The 25,810-nt window shown below is 50.3% G+C and overlaps 8 non-coding genes across 8 annotated transcripts; 7 read left to right on the top strand and 1 right to left on the bottom strand.

Annotated features, from left to right (window-relative positions):
* On the bottom strand, positions 1-83 carry trnal-caa (transfer RNA leucine (anticodon CAA)). Its single transcript has one exon. It is a non-coding gene; the product is annotated as a tRNA-Leu (tRNA).
* A 3,361-nt stretch (positions 84-3,444) lies between these two features.
* Positions 3,445-3,554, top strand: trnal-caa (transfer RNA leucine (anticodon CAA)). The gene is made up of 2 exons: positions 3,445-3,482; positions 3,509-3,554. It is a non-coding gene; the product is annotated as a tRNA-Leu (tRNA).
* Positions 3,555-3,882: 328 nt separating this feature from the next.
* Positions 3,883-3,955, top strand: trnak-cuu (transfer RNA lysine (anticodon CUU)). The gene has a single exon. It is a non-coding gene; the product is annotated as a tRNA-Lys (tRNA).
* Positions 3,956-6,207: 2,252 nt separating this feature from the next.
* On the top strand, positions 6,208-6,317 carry trnal-caa (transfer RNA leucine (anticodon CAA)). Its single transcript has 2 exons — positions 6,208-6,245; positions 6,272-6,317. It is a non-coding gene; the product is annotated as a tRNA-Leu (tRNA).
* Positions 6,318-6,647: 330 nt separating this feature from the next.
* trnak-cuu (transfer RNA lysine (anticodon CUU)) lies at positions 6,648-6,720 on the top strand. Its single transcript has one exon. It is a non-coding gene; the product is annotated as a tRNA-Lys (tRNA).
* Positions 6,721-19,000: 12,280 nt separating this feature from the next.
* On the top strand, positions 19,001-19,091 carry trnar-ucu (transfer RNA arginine (anticodon UCU)). The gene is given in 2 exon segments: positions 19,001-19,037; positions 19,056-19,091. It is a non-coding gene; the product is annotated as a tRNA-Arg (tRNA).
* A 1,917-nt stretch (positions 19,092-21,008) lies between these two features.
* On the top strand, positions 21,009-21,099 carry trnag-ucc (transfer RNA glycine (anticodon UCC)). Its single transcript is given in 2 exon segments — positions 21,009-21,045; positions 21,064-21,099. It is a non-coding gene; the product is annotated as a tRNA-Gly (tRNA).
* A 2,204-nt stretch (positions 21,100-23,303) lies between these two features.
* Positions 23,304-23,376, top strand: trnav-uac (transfer RNA valine (anticodon UAC)). The gene has a single exon. It is a non-coding gene; the product is annotated as a tRNA-Val (tRNA).
* The last annotated feature ends 2,434 nt before the right edge of the window (positions 23,377-25,810 follow it).

The raw sequence follows: 25,810 nt of genomic DNA, 5'->3' as shown, positions 1-25,810 counted from the left end.
TACCAGGAATGGGATCCGAACCCACGAGGGCCACCGCCCGTCGGATCTTGAGTCCGAAGCCTTAACCGCTCGGCCATCCTGGTGAAAGCCTATAATGGCGTTGCTCGCTTGTAAAAGGGGTGTCGGTCGGTCGGTCGGTCGCGCCACGCTACTATTTTGAATAAAGAATGCGACAACGCCGAAAAGAGAAAAATAATATATAGATATTTTTTTAAATGCTATTGTGTCAATTTTTATTTTATTTTAAATAATAAGGATGAAAAAAAAAAAAAAAAATTATGTCCTTACGATGAAGAAGTAGAGTGAAAGAGAGAGAAAGAGAAAGAGAGAGAGAGAGAGAGAGAGAGAGAAAGAGAGAGAGAGAAAGAGAGAGAGAAAGAGAGAGAGAGTAAAACGGGCGCGTGCGCAATTGCGACACCTGCAGGTCAAGCCGGGGAGGTGGCATGGCTTACTAATGATAATACTTACAGGGGGCGGTGTATCAGCGTATCGTTGTGGCCGAGCGGTTAAGGCGACGGACTCCATATCCATTGGGAGTTTACCCTGCGTTTCAAAAATGCTACTCGAACCTGTTAGTCGATATTCATTGACCAATTTTACCTCGTAGACTTTGCCTGCAATTGCTCTTCCAATCGTCCCTGGGTGGGCTCGAACCACCAACCTCCCGGTTAACAGCAGAGCGCGAATTGCGACTCTACAAGCCGCAATATCTTTTTTTTTTTTTAAAGCGAGCCAGCAACATTCGAAAGTTCAGCCCCTGTCCAATCAACTGTGTTTAATGGAGAGCGAGGGCATCAATCTTTCTACCTTTAAGCTAAATCCCCTGTACCAATGTAGCTATAAAAAAACTGGAAGTTTTTCAATCAATCGACTCTCGCCAATTTATTGCGCACTCAATATACTGCAGTTAATCTGGATATTGAGGAAAAATTGCAAGATAATGTTATTTGACATAATGCCGATGTATTTGCTTACTTTTTCAAGCACACTTGGCAATTGAACCTCGTTCAGCAGTGCCTTTCATCAGATAGTAAAGCGAGCAGACTTTCCATTGTAAAAAACAAATATGTTCTCTCACCATTAGCGACTCATTGCGCCACAGAGCCCATACATCCTTCCATGATGCTCATTTCCACAAACGCAAAACACGGTTTTCATCCAAAATGGGTCCACATCAGTCATTCCTTGCCAACAAACTGAGAATCAAAAAGTGGACTGCTTGCCATTACAACCCTTGAAATCTTGGTCATAAATTTTCTTCTGTTTGAACCGAAAGAAGAAGAATTAAACCCTCTGTAACAATGAGATTGCAACTATTTCACTCAATTCTCATCACCTGTTAAAGTCATCTCTTTATATGTACTCTACATAAATGGAAAGACTTCATCTAGTGTAAGGTTGCCAAAGCATTTACTTTGTACTGATTTTTGGAACGTTATCTTCGAGATAAGGGAGCTCAATGTCAGCATCGCTGAAATGTCCAAGGTGTCAGGGTCAAGGTAAACTCCTACCTAAGCGTAAGCAAATTTGGTCTACAAGTGGAGGAATGGGTTCTAATCCCACTCCTGACAATGGGTTTGTCCTATATTTGACCTCATTGCAAGTGTAGGGGAATGGAGATGGACATTCCACGGCCAGATAACAGAAAATCTCTCTTTGAACATTGGGGGGTTTTCTTTCTCCCTCTCTCCCTCACCGCAGGGAGCCGCTGTGACTTTGGCGATAACAGACCTTCTCCCCCACAGTCTTACAGGAGGACGCCCCGATGAAAACTATGTTTTATGTGATTATGCCATGAATGTTTGTCCGAATCAACTCCGTACACCTCATGTTTCACCTTGTGTTACGTATTTTTCCACTGTTTAAGGTTTTATATTCCCAATGCTTTAACTCGAGTGCCCATCACAGGTGAAAGAAGATGTAAAATGTATCTACCTCAAGGAATAATGTGCACAAACTGCCAAAAGTGTTTAACGTGTCGTCGCAGTAGCGCCCGCCCCTTTCGCTCCCAGCGTGCCCTGCGGCGCTAGGTGACAAAAAGACGCTCCGAGCTTGGAACGCTCTCTTCTCCTCTCTTCTCTTCTTGCTCTCTTCTTCCTTTTTTTTTGTTCAAGCCTTTGTCTATCTCTTTGAAGCCGTCTCCACGGACGAGCCTGTTTACTTTTCCTTTGTCTCAACAAAGCGTCCGCCACGTGGGTCGACAAGACTAGGCCAGCCTCATCGCCCCCCTGAACTCTGAAAACACCTGGAAACACCTGGAACTAAGCTTAAGCGCTAAACCGGACAGAGACTTTCTTTTCTACTTCGCTTCTACTATTTTTGAAGTAATCTACGCCGTTTACGTGGATCAGCGCTACGTTCTCATCTGAGTAAAGGCCGCGTGAGGAGCTAACACGCAGCTAAAGCGTTCTACCGCTAAGGAACTCCCGGACATCGCCACGCGCCACCTCGCGCCACCGCTGCCGCCCCGCGTCACGGACATCGCGGCACGCCACTGCCTTCGCCCGCCACACCGCTCCACGCGCCGCCTCGCGCCACCGCTGCCGCCCCGCGTCACGGATATCGCGGCACGCCACTGCCTTCGCCCGCCACACCGCTCCACGCCGCTGCCTCGCCACGGATCTCGTCCGCGGACAAGGACCAGCCGGACCGAGTTCTACAAAATCGTAAGCCGACTTCAGTGTGCGGTTCTTTTGTGGCGTGATTTGGGTAGAACTCAGCTGTTCCTCCTCCCTTAGCTTCTCACTTTCCCTCTTTTTGATATAGATTAGCATAGACACGTTTGATTATCAAAGGCAAAACCCTGGTTTAACATTATCTGCATGAAATCTGCTGTTAAATCTGATATAACATCACCTGTGATTTACCTGTGCGCATTTCTGCTCCGGTGCCCTTTTTGATTGCCCTTTTGATAAATAAACTACACGAAAGAGTTATTGACTATTGTTTGTTTGATTAGACTATGCGTAAGTCCCTGAATCGTGAAACACCCTTCAGACCTTTTAACGAGCGCGATTAAGGACCGTATCTTAGCTTTTTGGGTTTTACCCTGGTGCCCCGTCTTGTCTCGTTTCTGCTAAGAAATCTTCCTTAATCGTAAACTGAATACCTGTAGTTTGAGACCCTACACAAGGATGTGAATAGCCTGTTGGCTCCTGCTTCACTAAAGGTTCTATATCCATTCAATACACAGCTTTCTTGGATGCACTACTGCTGTTACGGCTCTCGACTGACATCTCAATTGCAATAGACTTTAAAACGAAGCATTAGCTTGATGTGGACTTTTAAAGGACGCAGTAGTTTGATGTGACAACAACCACATCAAACTCCTTTAAAAAGAGACAGCAGTTTGATGTGTTTTTTTACCAAAGTATAGGTACGGTCATTTGTGCTACAGTAATAACGGATCTGATTCTGTATACTCACAGTTCACATAAATAAAGTGTCAGGATGGCCGAGCGGTCTAAGGCGCCAGACTCAAGGTAAACTCCTTCCTCGCCACAGGGGATTCTGGTCTCTGAATGGAGGTGTGGGTTCAAATCCCACTCCTGACAAAAAAAAAATATTTCCTTTGGAAAGGAAGCCATTTTTACACCCTAATTTACAAGCACATGTGTGACAATGGATGAAAAATTGTCGTATTGGCTTAAGATTTCAAATGAAGTGTTACTTCCAATGATGAATTGTGATGTGATGGCCAATCTACTACGTAGATGCTGTACTGTCAAAGCATTGAGTACATTCAGAGTGAACTGTATCATATGTCTTATACTGTAATTGTGACCACTCACTGAGAAATTAAAGTGACAGATTAATTTACCAGACTTAGTACTGAAAAATTCTGGGTTTTCATTATGACCTTTTTTGCCTTTTGGGCAGCCAGCCTGGCTAGCTCAGTCGGTAGAGCATGAGACTCTTAATCTCAGGGTCGTGGGTTCGAGCCCCACGTTGGGCGGAGTTGATTTTAAGCTTTATGGACTGCTTGCCATTACAACCCGTGAAATCTTGGTCATAAATTTTCTTCTGTTGGAACCGAAAGAAGAAGAATTAAACCCTCTGTAACAATGAGATTTGAACTATTTCACTCAATTCTCATCACCTGTTAAAGTCATCTCTTTATATGGACTGTACATAATTGGAAAGACTTCATCTAGTGTAAGGTTGCCAAAGCATTTACTTTGTACTGATTTTTGGAACGTTATCTTCGAGATAAGGGAGCTCAATGTCAGCATCGCTGAAATGTCCAAGGTGTCAGGGTCAAGGTAAACTCCTACCTAAGCGTAAGCAAATTTGGTCTACAAGTGGAGGAATGGGTTCTAATCCCACTCCTGACAATGGGTTTGTCCTATATTTGACCTCATTGCAAGTGTAGGGGAATGGAGATGGACATTCCACGGCCAGATAACAGAAAAACTCTCTTTGAACATTGGGGGGTTTTCTTTCTCCCTCTCTCCCTCACCGCAGGGAGCCGCTGTGACTTTGGCGATAACAGACCTTCTCCCCCACAGTCTTACAGGAGGACGCCCTGATGAAAACTATGTTTTATGTGATTATGCCATGAATGTTTGTCCGAATCAACTCCGTACACCTCATGTTTCACCTTGTGTTACGTATTTTTCCACTGTTTAAGGTTTTATATTCCCAATGCTTTAACTCGAGTGCCCATCACAGGTGAAAGAAGATGTAAAATGTATCTACCTCAAGGAATAATGTGCACAAACTGCCAAAAGTGTTTAACGTGTCGTCGCAGTAGCGCCCGCCCCTTTCGCTCCCAGCGTGCCCTGCGGCGCTAGGTGACAAAAAGACGCTCCGAGCTTGGAACGCTCTCTTCTCCTCTCTTCTCTTCTTGCTCTCTTCTTCCTTTTTTTTTGTTCAAGCCTTTGTCTATCTCTTTGAAGCCGTCTCCACGGACGAGCCTGTTTATTTTTCCTTTGTCTCAACAAAGCGTCCGCCACGTGGGTCGACAAGACTAGGCCAGCCTCATCGCCCCCCTGAACTCTGAAAACACCTGGAAACACCTGGAACTAAGCTTAAGCGCTAAACCGGACAGAGACTTTCTTTTCTACTTCGCTTCTACTATTTTTGAAGTAATCTACGCCGTTTACGTGGATCAGCGCTACGTTCTCATCTGAGTAAAGGCCGCGTGAGGAGCTAACACGCAGCTAAAGCGTTCTACCGCTAAGGAACTCCCGGACATCGCCACGCGCCACCTCGCGCCACCGCTGCCGCCCCGCGTCACGGACATCGCGGCACGCCACTGCCTTCGCCCGCCACACCGCTCCACGCGCCGCCTCGCGCCACCGCTGCCGCCCCGCGTCACGGATATCGCGGCACGCCACTGCCTTCGCCCGCCACACCGCTCCACGCCGCTGCCTCGCCACGGATCTCGTCCGCGGACAAGGACCAGCCGGACCGAGTTCTACAAAATCGTAAGCCGACTTCAGTGTGCGGTTCTTTTGTGGCGTGATTTGGGTAGAACTCAGCTGTTCCTCCTCCCTTAGCTTCTCACTTTCCCTCTTTTTGATATAGATTAGCATAGACACGTTTGATTATCAAAGGCAAAACCCTGGTTTAACATTATCTGCATGAAATCTGCTGTTAAATCTGATATAACATCACCTGTGATTTACCTGTGCGCATTTCTGCTCCGGTGCCCTTTTTGATTGCCCTTTTGATAAATAAACTACACGAAAGAGTTATTGACTATTGTTTGTTTGATTAGACTATGCGTAAGTCCCTGAATCGTGAAACACCCTTCAGACCTTTTAACGAGCGCGATTAAGGACCGTATCTTAGCTTTTTGGGTTTTACCCTGGTGCCCCGTCTTGTCTCGTTTCTGCTAAGAAATCTTCCTTAATCGTAAACTGAATACCTGTAGTTTGAGACCCTACACAAGGATGTGAATAGCCTGTTGGCTCCTGCTTCACTAAAGGTTCTATATCCATTCAATACACAGCTTTCTTGGATGCACTACTGCTGTTACGGCTCTCGACTGACATCTCAATTGCAATAGACTTTAAAACGAAGCATTAGCTTGATGTGGACTTTTAAAGGACGCAGTAGTTTGATGTGACAACAACCACATCAAACTCCTTTAAAAAGAGACAGCAGTTTGATGTGTTTTTTTACCAAAGTATAGGTACGGTCATTTGTGCTACTGTAATAACGGATCTGATTCTGTATACTCACAGTTCACATAAATAAAGTGTCAGGATGGCCGAGCGGTCTAAGGCGCCAGACTCAAGGTAAACTCCTTCCTCGCCACAGGGGATTCTGGTCTCTGAATGGAGGCGTGGGTTCAAATCCCACTCCTGACAAAAAAAAAAATATTTCCTTTGGAAAGGAAGCCATTTTTACACCCTAATTTACAAGTACATATGTGTGACAATGGATGAAAAATTTTCGTATTGGCTTAAGATTTCAAATGAAGTGTTACTTCCAATGATGAATTGTGATGTGATGGCCAATCTACTACGTAGATGCTGTACTGTCAAAGCATTGAGTACATTCAGAGTGAACTGTATCATATGTCTTATACTGTAATTGTGACCACTCCCTGAGAAATTAAAGTGACAGATTAATTTACCACTTAGTACTGAAAAATTCTGGGTTTTCATTATGACCTTTTTTTGCCTTTTGGACAGCCAGCCTGGCTAGCTCAGTCGGTAGAGCATGAGACTCTTAATCTCAGGGTCGTGGGTTCGAGCCCCACGTTGGGCGGAGTTAATTTTAAGCTTTATGGACTGCTCGCCAATACAACCCGTGAAATCTTGGTCATAAATTTTCTTCTGTTGGAACCGAAAGAAGAAGAATTAAACCCTCTGTAACAATGAGATTTGAACTATTTCACTCAATTCTCATCACCTGTTAAAGTCATCTCTTTATATGGACTGTACATAATTGGAAAGACTTCATCTAGTGTAAGGTTGCCAAAGCATTTACTTTGTACTGATTTTTGGAACGTTATCTTCGAGATAAGAGAGCTCAATGTCAGCATCGCTGAAATGTCCAAGGTGTCAGGGTCAAGGTAAACTCCTACCTAAGCGTAAGCAAATTTGGTCTACAAGTGGAGGAATGGGTTCTAATCCCACTCCTGACAATGGGTTTGTCCTATATTTGACCTCATTGCAAGTGTAGGGGAATGGAGATGGATATTCCACGGCCAGATAACAGAAAAACTCTCTTTGAACATTGGGGGGTTTTCTTTCTCCCTCTCTCCCTCACCGCAGGGAGCCGCTGTGACTTTGGCGATAACAGACCTTCTCCCCCACAGTCTTACAGGAGGACGCCCCGATGAAAACTATGTTTTATGTGATTATGCCATGAATGTTTGTCCGAATCAACTCCGTACACCTCATGTTTCACCTTGTGTTACGTATTTTTCCACTGTTTAAGGTTTTATATTCCCAATGCTTTAACTCGAGTGCCCATCACAGGTGAAAGAAGATGTAAAATGTATCTACCTCAAGGAATAATGTGCACAAACTGCCAAAAGTGTTTAACGTGTCGTCGCAGTAGCGCCCGCCCCTTTCGCTCCCAGCGTGCCCTGCGGCACTAGGTGACAAAAAGACCCTCCGAGCTTGGAACGCTCTCTTCTCCTCTCTTCTCTTCTTGCTCTCTTCTTCCTTTTTTTTTGTTCAAGCCTTTGTCTATCTCTTTGAAGCCGTCTCCACGGACGAGCCTGTTTACTTTTCCTTTGTCTCAACAAAGCGTCCGCCACGTGGGTCGACAAGACTAGGCCAGCCTCATCGCCCCCCTGAACTCTGAAAACACCTGGAAACACCTGGAACTAAGCTTAAGCGCTAAACCTGACAGAGACTTTCTTTTCTACTTCGCTTCTACTATTTTTTAAGTAATCTACGCCGTTTACGTGGATCAGCGCTACGTTCTCATCTGAGTAAAGGCCGCGTGAGGAGCTAACACGCAGCTAAAGCGTTCTACCGCTAAGGAACTCCCGGACATCGCCACGCGCCACCTCGCGCCACCGCTGCCGCCCCGCGTCACGGACATCGCGGCACGCCACTGCCTTCGCCCGCCACACCGCTCCTCGCGCCGCCTCGCGCCACCGCTGCCGCCCCGCATCACGGATATCGCGGCACGCCACTGCCTTCGCCCGCCACACCGCTCCACGCCGCTGCCTCGCCACGGATCTCGTCCGCGGACAAGGACCAGCCGGACCGAGTTCTACAAAATCGTAAGCCGACTTCAGTGTGCGGTTCTTTTGTGGCGGGATTTGGGTAGAACTCAGCTGTTCCTCCTCCCTTAGCTTCTCACTTTCCCTCTTTTTGATATAGATTAGCATAGACACGTTTGATTATCAAAGGCAAAACCCTGGTTTAACATTATCTGCATGAATTCTGCCTTTAAATCTGATATAACATCACCTGTGATTTACCTGTGCGCATTTCTGCTCCGGTGCCCTTTTTGATTGCCCTTTTGATAAATAAACTACACGAAAGAGTTATTGACTATTGTTTGTTTGATTAGACTATGCGTAAGTCCCTGAATCGTGAAACACCCTTCAAACCTTTTAACGAGCGTGATTAAGGACCGTATCTTAGCTTTTTGGGTTTTACCCTGGTGCCCCGTCTTGTCTCGTTTCTGCTAAGAAATCTTCCTTAATCGTAAACTGAATACCTGTAGTTTGAGACCCTACACAAGGATGTGAATAGCCTGTTGGCTCCTGCTTCACTAAAGGTTCTATATCCATTCAATACACAGCTTTCTTGGATGCACTACTGCTGTTACGGCTCTCGACTGACATCTCAATTGCAATAGACTTTAAAAAAAAGCATTAGCTTGATGTGGACTTTTAAAGGACGCAGTAGTTTGATGTAACAACAACCACATCAAACTCCTTTAAAAAGAGACAGCAGTTTGATGTGTTTTTTTACCAAAGTATAGGTACGGTCATTTGTGCTACTGTAATAACGGATCTGATTCTGTATACTCACAGTTCACACAAACTAACCCTTTAAGCGCCAAAGTCGCAGAAATGCGACTTTACCGTACAAGGAAATTTATGAAATAATAGTAGAAAATGAATAACTTCAGTCATTGGTCGGTTCGGTGCAACTTCCTCTTATTAGCCAGGTATGATCCAGGGCAGATCCGGTAAGGAAAAAAGTGGCTGGAGGAAGTACACGTGGCATGCAATTTACAGCAGATTCTGACTCTGAAGGGTATTATCTCCCCGAGAGTGACGATGGATTTCCAAGTGGAGATGAAGGGACTTCGAAACAACGGACAGGTGCAAAGGACAGACGGAGGTGAGGAACCAGTGGAACCAGTGGCTGCAGTAAAACTTGCCCGGTGGATGAGAGCTGGGACATGCTGAGAGAGGTCGAGGTATTTGAGGCATGGATCAAACCTTTTGAAGACCCAGTTGGCTACACAGGAGAGATGGATCTGACGGATGCTAATCCATTTGATATTCTGTCACTCTTTCTGACCGATCAGTTTTGGACTTTCATTACTGATGAGACAAATAGATATGCACATCAGTGTATGGCACCTATGATTCTGAAGCCACATTCAAGATTTCTTGAGTGGTATGATGTATCAGTCACCGAAATGAAAGCTTTCTTCGCTTTGCATCTCTCCATGGGCCTTGTTGAGAAACCTGAAATCGAGGATTACTGGGGAACATTTTGGCTTACACAAACGCCTGGATTTGGAAATGTAATGTCAAGAAACAGATTTGAAATCATTCTTTCGTTCTTTCATTTTGTCAACAATAATGATTATGTGAGAACAGGCGAGCCCGGGCACGATAAACTGTTCAAAGTCCGCCCAATAATAGATTTGATTATTCCCAAATTTGCAGCAGTTTACAGTCCAATCAAGGAGCTTTCTTTAGATGAAATGACAATAGCTTTCAAGGGGAGATCTTCACTAAAATGTTACTCTCCGAATAAACCTGACAAATATGGCTATAGAGTGTATGCCCTGAGTGAAAGCTGTTCAGGGTATGTTTTGCGCTGGTCAATGCACACTGGACAGTACAAAAATAATGCAAGCAACATCAGTGCAACACACGCAGTTGTCCGTGAGTTGGTTTCTCCCTTTACGGGCAAAGGACACGAGATTTACATGGACAGTTACTATACCTCGCCTGTAATTGCAAATGAATTAGCAGATTTGGAAACTGGACTGTGTGGGACGGTAAGGATTACCAGGTTGGGGATGCCAAAATGCCTTGGTAAAAGTGTCTTACAGCTGAAAAAAGGAGATGACCCAGTTTTTTGCAGAAAGGGAAAACTCCTGGCTTGTGCTTGGCACGATACTAAACGTCTCACCATGTTGTCCACAGTCCATGGAAATGATTGTGTTCAGAGGAGGATCCGATCCAAGACAGATGACACTGGCTTCCGTGACATCAAAAGACCTGTATGTGTCGACCAGTACAACGCCTACATGGGTGGAGTGGACACTGCTGACCAGAGGATGAAGACATACCTCTTTCCACACAGGTCCCGGAAATGGTATCATCGCATATTCAATGCCATTATAAGCATAAGTATTGTCAACTCACACATCATATACACCAAATCCACTCCAGGCCCACACAAACCTTTAAAGGTTTACATTCAGAACATTATTGATGCATTACTGGCTGATCACTCCAAAAAACAAGAAAGGCGCTCAAGACCGGAGGGTGAAATGCCACAGAGACTCACAGAGCGTCATTGGCTTTGTCAAGCAGAGGGACGTCCAGACTGCGCCGTGTGCTCTGACCGCTCTCGTACCAAAGGCAGGCGGCAAACAAAGTACAGGTGCCGTCAGTGTGGCGTTGGCCTCTGTGCGGTTCCATGCAACGAGAGATACCATACGCTAAAAAACTTTAAATGCTGTCATTTGGATATGTAAAAGTGCAGGGTACCTTGACCCTGGATGGACATCTTTTCTGTGATGGCTCTCTCCTTTCTTCACTGCTTTCTCCACAACCTGCCTGGCACCAATGATGGATGTATAAGTTGGAAAAATAAAAAAAATGAAAAAAAAATACATAATAAATACCGTGTTTGTCATCATTTGGTCAGAACTTGTAATCAGGGCCCGAGTTTGAAGATGTGAGCAAAAGGGGTGAAAATGGGTTAAAATGTGAAAAAACACCAAAATGAGCAAAATGAAATAATCCCCCATCATCAGTGCACAGTTTGCCCCCAGAAAAGCACTCCCCTGGGGCCTGGAGGTGATCTGACCACCAGAATATAGTACCATATACCCCTGCTGGACTTAGAAAAAAAACCGAGCTTCCAGCCAATAGTACACTATACCCGAGGGACTCTGTCGTTTTTCGGCAATAGTACACTATACCCGAGGGACTCTGTCGTTTTTCGGCAATAGTACACTATACCCGAGGGACTCTGTCGTTTTTCGGCAATAGTACACTATACCCGAGGGACTCTGTCGTTTTTCGGCAATAGTACACTATGCCCATCGACTCTGTCGTTTTCCCGGGCCGTAGTATGAAGTTGTGAGCAAAAGGGGTGAAAATGGGTTAAAATGTGAAAAAACACCAAAATGAGCTAAATGAAATAATCCCCCATCATCAGTGCACTGTTTGACCCCAGAAAAGCACTCCCCTGGGGCCTGGAGGTGATCTGACCTTCAGAGTATAGCACCATATGCCCCTGAGGGAGTTAGAGTAAAAACCGAAATAGTACACTATTCCCGAAAAGACTCTGTCATTTTTCGGCAATAGTACACTATACCCGAGGGACTCTGTCGTTTTTCCGGGCCGTAGTATGAAGTTGTGAGCAAAAGGGGTGAAAATAGATTAAAATGTGAAAAAACACCAAAATGAGCAAAATGAAATAATCCCCCATCATCAGTGCACTGTTTGACCCCAGAAAAGCACTCCCCTGGGGCCTGGAGGTGATCTGACCATCATAGTATAGTACACTATGCCCCTGAGGGACTTAGAGTAAAAACCGAAATAGTACACTATACTCGAAAAATTTCAAAGTGTGGTTAAGAGTACCAAGGGCACGGGCTTCCATGTCAGAGTACCAAGGGCACGGGCTTCCAGGCGGCTGCCCCTAAGGGGTTTAGCCCGCGAGGGGGTGCTTAAGGGTGGGTCCCCGGGTTCGGAGGGAGAGCCTGGTCCCCGGTGGTCATCCCCGGAGTCCCGGAGCCCAGGACCCGGGGAAGAGTGTGCCCGGGTCGGGGCTGAGTCTGGTGGAGTGGGGGGGTGGCCCTGGAGGTGCTCCAGGGGCTCCAGGGGTTCCAGGGGGTGCTCAGTGGGGGCCATGCCCAGCCAGAGTTGCCCTTCCCCGGGGTGAGTCTGGAGGAGTGGGGGGTGGCTCTGGAGGTGCTCCGGGGGTTCCAGGGGGTGCTCGGCGGAGGCCATGCCCAGCCAGAGTGGCCCTTCCCCGGGCAGAGTCTGGGGAGAGTGGGGGGTGGCTCTGGAGGTGCTCCCGGGGCTCCAGGGGTTCCAGGGGGTGCTCAGTGGAGGCCATGCCCAGCCAGAGTGTCCCTTCCCCGGGGTGAGTCTGGGGAGAGTGGGGGGTGGCTCTGGGGGTGCTCCGGGGGCTCCAGGGGGTGCTCGGCGGAGGCCATGCCCAGCCAGAGTGTCCCTTCCCCGCGGTGAGTCTGGAGGAGTGGGGGGTGGCTCTGGAGGTGCTCCGGGGGCTCCAGGGGGTGCTTGGTGGAGACCATGCCCAGCCAGAGTGGCCCTTCCCCGGGGTGAGTCTGGGGAGAGTGGGGGGTGGCTCTGGAGGAGCTCCAGGGGTTCCAGGGGGTGCTCGGCGGAGGCCATGCACAGCCAGAGTGGCCCTTCCCCGGGCATAGTCTGGGGAGAGTGGGGGGTGGCTCTGGAGGTGCTCCGGGGGCTCCAGGGGGTGCTCAGTGGAGGCCATGCCCAGCCAGAGTGGCCCTTCCCCGGGGTGAGTCTGGAGGAGTGGGGGGTGGCTTTGGAGGGGCTCCAGGGGTTCCAGGGGGTGCTCGGCGGAGGCCATGCCCAGCCAGAGTGGCCCTTCCCCGGGCATAGTCTGGGGAGAGTGGGGGGTGGCTCTGGAGGTGCTCCGGGGGCTCCAGGGGGTGCTCAGTGGAGGCCATGCCCAGCCAGAGTGGCCCTTCCCCGGGCATAGTCTGGGGAGAGTGGGGGGTGGCTCTGGAGGTGCTCCGGGGGCTCCAGGGGGTGCTCAGTGGAGGCCATGCCCAGCCAGAGTTGCCCTTCCCCGGGCAGAGTCTGGAGGAGTGGGGGGTGGCTCTGGAGGTGCTCCGGGGGCTCCAGGGGTTCCAGGGGGTGCTCAGTGGGGGCCATGCCCAGCCAGAGTGGCCCTTCCCCGGGCAAAGTCTGGAGGAGTGGGGGGTGGCTCTGGAGGGGATCCAGGGGGTGCTCGGCGGAGGCCATGCCCAGCCAGAGTGGCCCTTCCCCGGGCATAGTCTGGGGAGAGTGAAGGGGGTGGCTCTGGAGGTGCTCCGGGGGCTCCAGGGGGTGCTCAGTGGAGGCCATGCCCAGCCAGAGTGGCCCTTCCCCGGGGTGAGTCTGGAGGAGTGGGGGGTGGCTCTGGAGGAGCTCCAGGGGTTCCAGGGGGTGCTCGGCGGAGGCCATGCCCAGCCAGAGTGGCCCTTCCCCGGGCATAGTCTGGGGAGAGTGGGGGGTGGCTCTGGAGGTGCTCCGGGGGCTCCAGGGGGTGCTCAGTGGAGGCCATGCCCAGCCAGAGTGGCCCTTCCCCGGGCATAGTCTGGGGAGAGTGGGGGGTGGCTTTGGAGGTGCTCCGGGGGCTCCAGGGGGTGCTCAGTGGAGGCCATGCCCAGCCAGAGTGTCCCTTCCCCGGGCAGAGTCTGGAGGAGTGGGGGGTGGCTGTGGAGGTGCTCCGGGGGCTCCAGGGGGTGCTCGGCGGAGGCCATGCCCAGCCAGAGTGGCCCTTCCCCGGGCATAGTCTGGGGAGAGTGGGGGGTGGCTCTGGAGGTGCTCCGGGGGCTCCAGGGGGTGCTCAGTGGAGGCCATGCCCAGCCAGAGTGTCCCTTCCCCGGGGTGAGTCTGGAGGAGTGGGGGGTGGCTCTGGAGGTGCTCCGGGGGGCTCCAGGGGGTGCTTGGTGGAGGCCATGCCCAGCCAGAGTGGCCCTTCCCCGGGCAGAGTCTGGGGAGAGTGGGGGGGTGGCTCTGGGGGTGCTCCGGGGGCTCCAGGGGGTGCTCGGCGGAGGCCATGCCCAGCCAGAGTGGACCTTCCCCGGGGTGAGTCTGGGGAGAGTGGGGGGTGGCTCTGGAGGGTCTCCGGGGGCTCCAGGGGCTGCTCGGCGGAGGCCATGCCCAGCCAGAGTGTCCCTTCCCCGGGGTGAGTCTGGAGGAGTGGGGGGTGGCTCTGGAGGGTCTCCGGGGGCTCCAGGGGCTCCAGGGGGTGCTCAGCGGAGGCCATGCCCAGCCAGAGTGGCCCTTCCCCGGGGTGAGTCTGGGGAGAGTGGGGGGTGGCTCTGGAGGTGCTCCGGGGGCTCCAGGGGGTGCTCAGTGGAGGCCATGCCCAGCCAGAGTGGCCCTTCCCCGGGGTGAGTTTGGAGGAGTGGGGGGTGGCTCTGGAGGAGCTCCAGGGGTTCCAGGGGGTGCTCGGCGGAGGCCATGCCCAGCCAGAGTGGCCCTTCCCCGGGCATAGTCTGGGGAGAGTGGGGGGTGGCTCTGGAGGTGCTCAGGGGGCTCCAGGGGGTGCTCAGTGGGGGCCATGCCCAGCCAGAGTTGCCCTTCCCCGGGGTGAGTCTGGAGGAGTGGGGGGTGGCTCTGGAGGTGCTCCGGGGGTTCCAGGGGGTGCTCGGCGGAGGCCATGCCCAGCCAGAGTGGCCCTTCCCCGGGCAGAGTCTGGGGAGAGTGGGGGGTGGCTCTGGAGGTGCTCCCGGGGCTCCAGGGGTTCCAGGGGGTGCTCAGTGGAGGCCATGCCCAGCCAGAGTGTCCCTTCCCCGGGGTGAGTCTGGGGAGAGTGGGGGGTGGCTCTGGGGGTGCTCCGGGGGCTCCAGGGGGTGCTCGGCGGAGGCCATGCCCAGCCAGAGTGTCCCTTCCCCGGGGTGAGTCTGGAGGAGTGGGGGGTGGCTCTGGAGGTGCTCCGGGGGCTCCAGGGGGTGCTTGGTGGAGACCATGCCCAGCCAGAGTGGCCCTTCCCCGGGGTGAGTCTGGGGAGAGTGGGGGGTGGCTCTGGAGGAGCTCCAGGGGTTCCAGGGGGTGCTCGGCGGAGGCCATGCCCAGCCAGAGTGGCCCTTCCCCGCGCATAGTCTGGGGAGAGTGGGGGGTGGCTCTGGAGGTGCTCCGGGGGCTCCAGGGGGTGCTCAGTGGAGGCCATGCCCAGCCAGAGTGGCCCTTCCCCGGGGTGAGTCTGGAGGAGTGGGGGGTGGCTCTGGAGGGGCTCCAGGGGTTCCAGGGGGTGCTCGGCGGAGGCCATGCCCAGCCAGAGTGGCCCTTCCCCGGGCATAGTCTGGGGAGAGTGGGGGGTGGCTCTGGAGGTGCTCCGGGGGCTCCAGGGGGTGCTCAGTGGAGGCCATGCCCAGCCAGAGTGGCCCTTCCCCGGGCATAGTCTGGGGAGAGTGGGGGGTGGCTCTGGAGGTGCTCCGGGGGCTCCAGGGGGTGCTCAGTGGAGGCCATGCCCAGCCAGAGTGGCCCTTCCCCGGGCAGAGTCTGGAGGAGTGGGGGGTGGCTCTGGAGGTGCTCCGGGGGCTCCAGGGGTTCCAGGGGGTGCTCAGTGGGGGCCATGCCCAGCCAGAGTGGCCCTTCCCCGGGCAAAGTCTGGAGGAGTGGGGGGTGGCTCTGGAGGGGTTCCAGGGGGTGCTCGGCGGAGGCCATGCCCAGCCAGAGTGGCCCTTCCCCGGGCATAGTCTGGGGAGAGTGGGGGGTGGCTCTGGAGGTGCTCCGGGGGCTCCAGGGGGTGCTCAGTGGAGGCCATGCCCAGCCAGAGTGTCCCTTCCCCGGGCAGAGTCTGGAGGAGTGGGGAGTGGCTCTGGAGGTGCTCCGGGGGCTCCAGGGGGTGCGCGGCGGAGGCCATGCCCAGCCAGAGTGGCCCTTCCCCGGGCATAGTCTGGGGAGAGTGGGGGGTGGCTCTGGAGGTGCTCCGGGGGCTCCAGGGGGTGCTCAGTGGAGGCCATGCCCAGCCAGAGTGTCCCTTCCCCGGGCAGAGTCTGGAGGAGTGGGGGGTGGCTCTGGAGGTGCTCCGGGGGCTCCAGGGGCTCCAGGGGTTCCAGGGGGTGCTCAGCGGAGGCCATGCCCAGCCAGAGTGGCCCTTCCCCGGGGTGAGTCTGGGGAGAGTGGGGGGTGGCTCTGGAGGTGCTCCGGGGGCTCCAGGGGGTGCTCAGCGGAGGCCATGCCCAGCCAGAGTGGCCCTTCCCCGGGCAGAATCTGGGGAGAGTGGGGGGTGGCTCTGGAGGTGCTCCGGGGGCTCCAGGGGGTGCTCAGTGGAGGCCATGCCCAGCCAGAGTGGCCCTTCCCCGGGGTGAGTCTGGAGGAGTGGGGGGTGGCTCTGGAGGAGCTCCAGGGGTTCCAGGGGGTGCTCGGCGGAGGCCATGCCCAGCCAGAGTGGCCCTTCCCCGGGCATAGTCTGGGGAGAGTGGGGGGTGGCTCTGGAGGTGCTCCGGGGGCTCCAGGGGGTGCTCAGTGGAGGCCATGCCCAGCCAGAGTGGCCCTTCCCCGGGCAGAGTCTGGAGGAGTGGGGGGTGGCTCTGGAGGTGCTCCGGGGGCTCCAAGGGTTCCAGGGGGTGCTCAGTGGGGGCCATGCCGAGCCAGAGTGGCCCTTCCCCGGGCAAAGTCTGGCCGTGTGCGGGGTGGATGATCCCTGCTCCGCCTCACGCGAGTTCGAGACCGGCTGGGTGCCCTTTTATCCATGAGGCACTGCACTGCCTCCGGCAGCCGAGTTCGGGGCCCGGTGAGGGCTCCAGACTCCAGGGGCTCCGACCCGGAGCCTCCGACCCGCAGAAGGTGCTCCCTGGCCGGGCAAAGTCTGGCCGTGTGCGGGGTGGATGATCCCTGCTCCGCCTCACGCGAGTTCGAGACCGGCTGGGTGCCCTTTTATCCATGAGGCACTGCACTGCCTCCGGCAGCCGAGTTCGGGGCCCGGTGAGGGCTCCAGGCTCCAGGGGCTCCGACCCGGAGCCTCCGACCCGCAGAAGGTGCTCTCTGGCCGGGCAAAGTCTGGCCGTGTGCGGGGTGGATGATCCCTGCTCCGCCTCACGCGAGTTCGAGACCGGCTGGGTGCCCTTTTATCCATGAGGCACTGCACTGCCTCCGGCAGCCGAGTTCGGGGCCCGGTGAGGGCTCCAGGCTCCAGGTGCTCCGACCCGGAGCCTCCGACCCGCAGAAGGTGCTCCCTGGCCGGGCAAAGTCTGGCCGTGTGCGGGGTGGATGATCCCTGCTCCGCCTCACGCGAGTTCGAGACCGGCTGGGTGCCCTTTTATCCATTAGGCACTGCACTGCCTCCGGCAGCCGAGTTCGGGGCCCGGTGAGGGCTCCAGGCTCCAGGGGCTCCGACCCGGAGCCTCCGACCCGCAGAAGGTGCTCCCTGGCCGGGCAAAGTCTGGCCGTGTGCGGGGTGGATGATCCCTGCTCCGCCTCACGCGAGTTCGAGACCGGCTGGGTGCCCTTTTATCCATGAGGCACTGCACTGCCTCCGGCAGCCGAGTTCGGGGCCCGGTGAGGGCTCCAGGCTCCAGGGGCTCCGACCCGGAGCCTCCGACCCGCAGAAGGTGCTCCCTGGCCGGGCAAAGTCTGGCCGTGTGCGGGGTGGATGATCCCTGCTCCGCCTCACGCGAGTTCGAGACCGGCTGGGTGCCCTTTTATCCATGAGGCACTGCACTGCCTCCGGCAGCCGAGTTCGGGGCCCGGTGAGGGCTCCAGGCTCCAGGGGCTCCGACCCGGAGCCTCCGACCCGCAGAAGGTGCTCCCTGGCCGGGCAAAGTCTGGCCGTGTGCGGGGTGGATGATCCCTGCTCCGCCTCACGCGAGTTCGAGACCGGCTGGGTGCCCTTTTATCCAAGAATCAACTGGAGTGTGGAGCTTCTACGGGCCTCCAGGGGCACTGCCGACCCAGAGCTGTGCCCCGGCTTCAGTTCTCTGTATCTCAGGAAGTTTTTTATTTATACATTTATTTCATCCATAATCTCTGGCGCCTAAAGGGTTAACTGATGAAAGGAACTGCTAAACTTGGTTCAATTACCACAGAATCCCAGTGTGCTATAGGCTGGCCACTGCTTGGTAGGAGTTTCCCGTACGTGAGTGACTGTTCCTTGCTTCCTTCACGCCCCGCTCAACCTCGTCTTCTTCTAAAGAGTTTGGCGCTGTCCTCAGAAGCTTTGGTCTTACTCAGCACCTGAGTGGCCCCACCAAGAGCAAAGGGCACACTCTGGACCTGCTAATGACAAAGCGGGTTAATATTTCAAATTACAGTGTGGTAAATGTTACTTTGTCTGATGGTTTCTGTATTTCTCCAGGTGCAATGAGTTTGCAGTCTTCTTTGCAAGACTCAGTTCAGAACATTAAAAATACCATTATTTGCAGATAACAAGCACGCAGCCAGCTAGACAACTGGAGTTAACCCATTTTGCATTTGTGGCTGACAAAACTTTCCAAGAGATCACCACAAGTCTGAATTCCACTACATGCTGTCTTTATGCATTGCCGACTAGATTTTTAAAGTCTATGGTGAGCAGTCTGTTGGCTCCAATCAATCAAAAAGTCAACATGTTGCTTGGATCTGGAATTTTCCCAAGATCCTTAAAACTGCAGTCATTAAGCCTCTCTTAAAGAAGAGCAGTCTTGATGCCACAGTGCTAAATAATTACCGGCCCATCTCAAACCTACTACTACTCAGTTGTCCATTCAAGTATGCAAATTATTTACAATGACAGAAAATGCGCTGCTGTTACAAATTGGAATAAGATGGAAAAGTATCCCTGCACACACAGATTAACTGCACTCTTTTCACTTTTTGATTCTCAGTTTGTTGGCAAGGAATGACTGATGTGGACTCATTTTGGATGAAAAACGTGTTTTGCCTTTATGGAAACGCACCATGGAAGGATGTATGGACTCTGTGGCGCAATGGATAGCGCATTGGACTTCTAGGCATAATTTGCAAGGGCATTTAAAGGTTGTGGGTTTGAGTCCCACCAGAGTCGCTAATGGTGAGAGAACATATTAGTTTTTTACAATGGAAAATCTGCTCGCTTTACTATCTGATGAAAGGCACTGCTGAACGAGGTTCAATTGCCAAGGGTGCTTGAAAAAGTAAGCAAATACATCGGCATTATGTCAAATAACATTATCTTGCAATTTTTCCTCAATATCCAGATTAACTGCAGTATATTGAGTGCGCAATAAATTGGCGAGAGTCGATTGATTGAAAGACTTCCAGTTTTTTTATAGCTACATTGGTACAGGGGATTTAGCTCAAAGGTAGAAAGATTGATGCCCTCGTTCTCCATTAAACACAGTTGATTGGACAGGGGCTGAACTTTCGAATGTTGCTGGCTCGCTTTAAAAAAAAAGATATTGCGGCTTGTCGAGTCACAAATATTTAATTGGGCGGGCTGTTTGTCTCTGTGGCGCAATTGGCCAGCGCGCTCTGCTGTTAACCTGGAGGTTGGTGGTTCGAGCCCACCCAGGGAAGATTGAAAGAGCTATCGCAGGCAAAATCTATGAGGTAACATTGGTCACTGAATATCTTGGTGAAACAGGTTAAAGTAGCATTTAAGAGGCTCTGTGGCTTAGATGGTCAAAGTGCCTGTCTAGTAAACAGGAGATCCAGGGTTCAAATCCCAGCAGTGCCTTAATGATAGCCTTTCAAGCAAATCAGTTGTTTACATGTACAGAAAACCTTATCACCCGAAAGAGCTCTTACATTTTGCAATTAGAGATTGAAAAGTATCCCTGAATAAACAGAGTAAATGCACTCTTTTCACTCCTTGTTTCTCAGTTTGATGGTAAGGGTTGATTGAATGATTGATTGATTGATTGATTGATTGATTGATGTAGACCGTTTTCGGATGACTGTTTTGCTTTTGTGAAAAAGGGGAATCAGACAAAAGTTGCAAAGGCATTCAAAGGCTGTGAGTTCGAGACCCACCAAAGTTACTGTTGTAACCCCTGTTATCTACATTGGTAAATAGGAAAGCATGCTTGTGTTATTAACTGATGAAAGGAACTGCTAAACTTGGTTCAATTACCACAGAATCCCAGTGTGCTATAGGCTGGCCACTGCTTGGTAGGAGTTTCCCGTACGTGAGTGACTGTTCCTTCCTTCCTTCACGCCCCGCTCAACCTCGTCTTCTTTTAAAGAGTTTGGCACTTTCCTCAGAAGCTTTGGTCTTACTCAGCACCTGAGTGGCCCCACCAAGGGCAAAGGGCACACTCTGGACCTGCTAATGACAAAGCGGGTTAATATTTCAAATTCCAGTGTGGTAAATGTTACTTTGTCTGATGGTTTCTGTATTTCTCCAGGTGCAATGAGTTTGCAGTCTTCTTTGCAAGACTCAGTTCAGAACATTGAAAATACCATTATTTGCAGAAAACAAGCACGCAGCCAGCTAGACAACTGGAGTTAACCCATTTTGCATTTGTGGCTGACAAAAGTGTCCAAGAGATCACCACAAGTCTGAATTCCACTACATGCTGTCTTTATGCATTGCCGACTAGATTTTTAGAGTCTATGGTGAGCAGTCTGTTGGCTCCAATCAATCAAAAAGTCAACATGTTGCTTGGATCTGGAATTTTCCCAAGATCCTTAAAACTGCAGTCATTAAGCCTCTCTTAAAGAAGAGCAGTCTTGATGCCACAGTGCTAAATAATTACCAGCCCATCTCAAACCTACTACTACTCAGTTGTCCATTCAAGTATGCAAATTATTTACAACGACAGAAAATGCGCTGCTGTTACAAATTGGAATAAGATGGAAAAGTATCCCTGCACACACAGATTAACTGCACTCTTTTCACTTTTTGATTCTCAGTTTGTTGGCAAGGAATGACTGATGTGGACTCATTTTGGATGAAAAACGTGTTTTGCGTTTGTGGAAACGCACCATGGAAGGAAGTATGGACTCTGTGGCGCAATGGATAGCGCATTGGACTTCCAGGCATAATTTGCAAGGGCATTCAAAGGTTGTGGGTTTGAGTCCCACCAGAGTCGCTAATGGTGAGAGAACATATTAGTTTTTTACAATGGAAAATCTGCTCGCTTTACTATCTGATGAAAGGCACTGCTGAACGAGGTTCAATTGCCAAGGGTGCTTGAAAAAGTAAGCAAATACATCGGCATTATGTCAAATAACATTATCTTGCAATTTTTCCTCAATATCCAGATCAACTGCAGTATATTGAGTGCGCAATAAATTGGCGAGAGTCGATTGATTGAAAGACTTCCAGTTTTTTTATAGCTACATTGGTACAGGGGATTTAGCTCAAAGGTAGAAAGATTGATGCCCTCGCTCTCCATTAAACACAGTTGATTGGACAGGGGCTGAACTTTCGAATGTTGCTGGCTCGCTTTAAAAAAAAAGATATTGCGGCTTGTCGAGTCGCAAATATTTAATTGGGCGGGCTGTTTGTCTCTGTGGCGCAATTGGCCAGCGCGCTCTGCTGTTAACCTGGAGGTTGGTGGTTCGAGCCCACCCAGAGAAGATTGAAAGAGCTATCGCAGGCAAAATCTATGAGGTAACATTGGTCACTGAATATCTTGGTGAAACAGGTTAAAGTAGCATTTAAGAGGATCTGTGGCTTAGATGGTCAAAGTGCCTGTCTGGTAAACAGGAGATCCAGGGTTCAAATCCCAGCAGTGCGTTAATGATAGCCTTTCAAGCAAATCAGTTGTTTACATGTACAGAAAACCTTATCACCCGAAAGAGCTCTTACATTTTGCAATTAGAGATTGAAAAGTATCCCTGAATAAACAGAGTAAATGCATTCTTTTCACTCCTTGTTTCTCAGTTTGATGGTAAGGATTGATTGAATGATTGATTGATTGATTGATTGATTGATGTAGACCGTTTTCGGATGACTGTTCTGCTTTCGTGAAAAAGGGGAATCAGACAAAAGTTGCAAAGGCATTCAAAGGCTGTGAGTTCAAGACCCACCAGAGTCACTGTTCTAACCCCTGTTATCTACATTGGTAAATAGGAAAGCCTGCTTGTGTTATTAACTGATGAAAGGAACTGCTAAACTTGGTTCAATTACCACAGAATCCCAGTGTGCTATAGGCTGGCCACTGCTTGGTAGGAGTTTCCCGTACGTGTGTGACTGTTCCTTCCTTCCTTCACGCCCCGCTCAACCTCGTCTTCTTCTAAAGAGTTTGGCGCTGTCCTCAGAAGCTTTGGTCTTACTCAGCACCTGAGTGGCCCCACAGAGGGCAAAGGGCACACTCTGGACCTGCTAATGACAAAGCGGGTTAATATTCGGCAGGAGTTATTAAAAGTTGGTTTAATAACTGTAAAGAGACTAAAAATCTTGGGAGATATACAAGATAAGCATTTGTAAAGAAACTTGGAAAGACCTTTTTTCCACATCAAATTTTACAGTTCTTCAACCACACATGAAGAGTCACCTGAACAGGGACTTGAACCCTGGACCCTCAGATTAAAAGTCTGATGCTCTACCGACTGATGGACGCATCATATGGCAATGGCATACAGTACATACATTGGCCATTCACTCACCTTAGCCAGCACAACAGCCCAGAGGCAGCCATGAAGACACGTGAAGAGGATCCATTGCGTTGTCAGTGCAGGCAAATAAATGAACCATTTTATTGTCACCACTTGTGCTTCTTCATGTTCCTCATTTGGTTTGTCTTGTCAAAAATAGGAATTGTACTGCAGCAATCATGACTCTTGTTCCAAGTTTTATTTCCAATTAGACCTCAACCAGAGCCACTGTCTGTCTGCAATTCACAGAAAGTGCTTCATAGTTGGATTGTAGTTTTAGCTTCGCCCCCACTTGAATTGAATATTTTTGTATGGGTACTTTCTTTGTGTGTGAGTATTTTTCATTCTGATCATTTTTGCCAGAGTTCATTTCTATACAGCTACTTTTTGCTAAGGTAACATTTTGATCCAAGTCGTGTCTACCCTTGCCCTCATGTGCTATGTCTGTGTGCATTTAATAGTGCAATTATTTGTAAAATGGCTTATGATTTTCATATTTTGGCTAATAAATAAAAGTAGATCCTGATTACCTAGTCTTGATCAATGTTCGTGTAGTTCTGCACCTTTATAATGTAGCTCCAATTTGAGCTATGTGAAAGACAGTTACACAAAAGACTTGCAAAACAAATAGTAGATTTACTCAACAGGGCAAATCAAAGAGAGCAGCCATGTAGGATGCAGGCACATGCTCTGTGGTTTCATTGTGTAGAGGTCATCACATCTGCTTTACACGCAGAAGGTCCTGGGTTCGATCCCCAGTGAAACCAGCTGTGTGTTTCATGCAAACTCTCATTGACTTTGAGCATGCTGTTGGTGCTTTAAAGCTCCATGACTTTACTGTGCCCCTCTTGCATACTGAAATAAAAGCTTCATCTGTTGAGCTCATATTGTGTTCAATAGCTACAGCGTACCTATCATCTTGTATCTTTCATTCAGTCCTCTAATTCTTTCAACAAGGTTTAAAGAAATGCGCTTTCTATGTTCTCATGCAGAAATCTGGGGATGAACCAGGGACTTCTAGATCTTCAGTCTATCGCTCTGCCAAATGAGTTATTTTGGTAAGGACAGCTGGTGGGTTCATGTCTTAAACAGGAACCTACTTATACACCCCAAGCATTTGATATTTGCTGGATGCCAATGGAAATGCGTGTGCACAATCTCTCTAGGTAACTTTGCTGTGGGTTGGTTATCAATCTGATATGATTTAAAACACACGTTCAAGGGTGTTTTTTACATAGGGGGACAATGTGAAGATTGTTGCGTCATTCCACCCCAAATTCTGTCAACAAGTCGGCAGGAGTTATTAAAAGTTGGTTTAATTAAAACCCTTTAAGCGCCAAAGTCGCAGAAATGCGACTTTACCGTACAAGGAAATTTATGAAATAATAGTAGAAAATGAATCACTTCAGTCATTGGTCGGTTCGGTGCAACTTCCTCTTATTAGCCAGGTATGATCTAGGGCAGATCCGGTAAGGAAAAAAATGGCCGGAGGAAGTACACGTGGCATGCAATTTACAGCAGATTCTGACTATGAAGGAAATTATCTCCCCGAGAGTGACGATGGATTTCCAAGTGGAGATGAAGGGACTTCGAAACAACGGACAGGTGCAAAGGACAGACGGAGGCGAGGAACCAGTGGAACCAGTGGCTGCAGTAAAACTTGCCCGGTGGATGAGAGCTGGGACATGCTGAGAGAGGTCGAGGTATTTGAGGCATGGATCAAACCTTTTGAAGACCCAGTTGGCTACACAGGAGAGATGGATCTGACGGATGCTAATCCATTTGATATTCTGTCACTCTTTCTGACCGATCAGTTTTGGACTTTCATTACTGATGAGACAAATAGATATGCACATCCGTGTATGGCACCTATGATTCTGAAGCCACATTCAAGATTTCTTGAGTGGTATCATGTATCAGTCACCGAAATGAAAGCTTTCTTCGCTTTGCATCTCTCCATGGGCCTTGTTGAGAAACCTGAAATCGAGGATTACTGGGGAACATTTTGGCTTACACAAACGCCTGGATTTGGAAATGTAATGTCAAGAAACAGATTTGAAATCATTCTTTCGTTCTTTCATTTTGTCAACAATAATGATTATGTGAGAACAGGCGAGCCCGGGCACGATAAACTGTTCAAAGTCCGCCCAATAATAGATTTGATTATTCCCAAATTTGCAGCAGTTTACAGTCCAATCAAGGAGCTTTCTTTAGATGAAATGACAATAGCTTTCAAGGGGAGATCTTCACTAAAATGTTACCCTCCGAATAAACCTGACAAATATGGCTATAGAGTGTATGCCCTGAGTGAAAGCTGTTCAGGGTATGTTTTGCGCTGGTCAATGCACACTGGACAGTACAAAAATAATGCAAGCAACATCAGTGCAACACACGCAGTTGTCCGTGAGTTGGTTTCTCCCTTTACGGGCAAAGGACACGAGATTTACATGGACAGTTACTATACCTCGCCTGTAATTGCAAATGAATTAGCAGATTTGGAAACTGGACTGTGTGGGACGGTAAGGATTACCAGGTTGGGGATGCCAAAATGCCTTGGTAAAAGTGTCTTACAGCTGAAAAAAGGAGATGACCCAGTTTTTTGCAGAAAGGGAAAACTCCTGGCTTGTGCTTGGCACGATACTAAACGTCTCACCATGTTGTCCACAGTCTATGGAAATGATTGTGTTCAGAGGAGGATCCGATCCAAGACAGATGACACTGGCTTCCGTGACATCAAAAGACCTGTATGTGTCGACCAGTACAACGCCTACATGGGTGGAGTGGACACTGCTGACCAGAGGATGAAGACATACCTCTTTCCACACAGGTCCCGGAAATGGTATCATCGCATATTCAATGCCATTATAAGCATAAGTATTGTCAACTCACACATCATATACACCAAATCCACTCCAGGCCCACACAAACCTTTAAAGGTTTACATTCAGAACATTATTGATGCATTACTGGCTGATCACTCCAAAAAACAAGAGAGGCGCTCAAGACCGGAGGGTGAAATGCCACAGAGACTCACAGAGCGTCATTGGCTTTGTCAAGCAGAGGGACGTCCAGACTGCGCCGTGTGCTCTGACCGCTCTCGTACCAAAGGCAGGCGGCAAACAAAGTACAGGTGCCGTCAGTGTGGCGTTGGCCTCTGTGCGGTTCCATGCAACGAGAGATACCATACGCTAAAAAACTTTA

The sequence above is a fragment of the Eucyclogobius newberryi genome, unplaced genomic scaffold (genome assembly GCF_026437365.1).
Source record: "Eucyclogobius newberryi isolate DKJ021-1_F unplaced genomic scaffold, fEucNew1.0.hap1 SCAF_55, whole genome shotgun sequence".
Lineage (NCBI taxonomy): Eukaryota > Metazoa > Chordata > Actinopteri > Gobiiformes > Gobiidae > Eucyclogobius > Eucyclogobius newberryi.
The sequence above is the reverse complement of the archived record's forward strand: the minus strand, read 5'-3'. Positions and strand labels throughout refer to the sequence as shown.